Consider the following 2,335-nt stretch of genomic DNA (forward strand, 5'->3'; position numbering starts at 1 on the left):
TGTTGTTGTTGCAGTTGCAACTGTTGTTTAGCTGGCCCGGGCTGGGTTCGAACCCGTCATCCTTGATGTATGTGGCTGGTGCTGTAACCACTGTGCTACAGGCGCCAAACCATTATTTTCATTTTCTACAAAGGGAAACTGAAGTGCAGAGAGGGTTTCTCGTTTGTCCAAGGTCAGTCAATAAGGGGTATAGAGAAGACTTGAAACCCATATGCTCGACTCCAAATTCAGTGCACTTTACTTTCCTTATTTGCACAATCATGACAATGTGCATTAAACATTCTCTGGGGAGCCCGCTTTGGGCTAAGTGACCACAACGCTTTGAAGAAAGAAGCAGCATCTACATAACACACTCCTCTGCTGATGTCTATTTACAGGAGGTGTCTGTCTTGTCCATTCCTCACCTGGGTATGGTGCATTGGGGTGCACCTGCCATGTGTCCCTGTAAGACACCTTTTTTTTTTTTTTTTACAGTAGCCTTTTATTTTTTATACCCATTCTGCCATAAATCCATAGGGAACAGGTTCTAGCAGCTCTGGCTTCTTTCCATTGGTTCTTACGGAGTGCACTTCTCTGGGGGATTCAGGTTAGCACTTAACTGAACCCAGGTACCTTTCTCTTTGGCTTCCTTCTTCTGATCATTTTCTTTTTTTTCAGAGAATCTCTTTACATTGCCCTCGGTAGAGTGCTGTGACATCACAGCTCACAGCAACCTCCAACTCTTGGCTCAAGTGATTCTCTTGCTTCAGCCTCCCAAGTAGCTGGGACTATAGGTGCCTGCCACAACGCCTGGCTATTTTTTGGTTGTAGTTGTCATGGTTGTTTGGCAGGTCCAGACCAGGTTCGAACCCTGCTCAGGTGTATGTAGCTGGCGCCCCAGCTGCTGATCTACAGGCACCGAGCCTCTTCTGATGATTTTCTTTCATGCATTTCAGGAAGCTATTTTGGCTCTTAGAGTGTTTAATATACTCAATATGAACGTTAATCCTCTTGGCAAGAATCTTGCCCTTACCTTGTTTGTTTATAGTAATGCTGATAGCATGCCAAGTTACAGTGTAGACTCTTGCAGTTTTGCCAGGGTAACATTTATGTTTTTGAACAGCACCCTTCCCTTGATATCTACAATATCACCTTTCTTGTAGGTCCATATGTATGTGGCCAAAGGAGCAACTCCATGTTTTCTAAAAGGCCTAGAGAATATATATTGGGTGCCTCTCCTCTTTCCCTTTGTGTTTGTCATTTTGGTGAATTACTGAAAGATGGTGGCTCTAGACACTATTTATTTATTTATTTATTTTTAGAGACAGAGTCTCACTTTGTCACCCTCAGTAGTATGCTGTGGCGTCACAGCTCACAGCAACCTCCAGCTCTTGGACTGAGGCGATTCTCTTGCTTCAGCCTCCCAAGTAGGCTGAGGGACTACAGGCACCCACCACAACGCCCGGCTATTTTTTTGTTGCAGTTTGGTTGGGGCTGGGTTCAAACCCGCCACCCTCGGTACACGGGGCCGCTGCCTTACCCACTAAGCCACAGGCACCGCCCTCTAGACACCATTTTTAAGAGTCATCTCAAGGACTCTGCTCTTTCTGCTCTTCCCAACTTGTGCTTATGCATCCACAAGTGAGCACTGGACCCCTCCACTTTCATCCAAGTCACCCAGAAAGCTATTGATCAGATGAAGGCCAAGGAAAGGGACCCTGGGATGTCACTCCAGACAACTGTCAGAGCAACCTGATGTGCTGCACCCTTACAAGACACAGTCAAGTCATGAGGTTTCCAACCAGATTTGTCTTCAGTTCACATTTTTCTGGCTGGCTGTCATTGGCTGGGTGCTCTTAAGTTTCCCCACACATAGATTCGGCATGATGACCCTGGGCTGAAGCGATCCCCAGTAGGTTGGGACCTCTAGGTTTCGGGGAACACTGCAGAGAGAGAACACCAAATGTGTGGTGTAATATCACCGTACAACTGAGGGTCTCTCAGACACTGTCAGAGTGTGGCTGTGTGGCCCTGACTTCAAGTTCTAATGGGTATTTACTGAGATTCAAACAAAGAAGTGTAAAGAAAAAGTTACAGGGACAAAGTTACAAAAAGTGTCACAATGTGTAGCAGGCTGTGCAGACATGACCATTTTTCTGGGTTACTTTATCTTGATGTGGGGAATAGGTAGCCCTACACCTGCTGTTTACTGGGCTGACTGGTGTTTATTTGTCTTACCTATTTCTGCCTAGCTAAGTAATTTTTTTTTTTTTTTTTTTGAGACAGAGCCTCAAGCTGTCCCCCTGGGTAGAGTGCCGTGGTATTACAGCTCACAGCAACCTCCAACTCCTGGGCT

The sequence above is a fragment of the Otolemur garnettii genome, unplaced genomic scaffold (assembly GCF_000181295.1).
Source record: "Otolemur garnettii isolate 467f Iridium unplaced genomic scaffold, OtoGar3 scaffold00210, whole genome shotgun sequence".
Classification (NCBI taxonomy): Eukaryota; Metazoa; Chordata; class Mammalia; order Primates; family Galagidae; genus Otolemur; species Otolemur garnettii.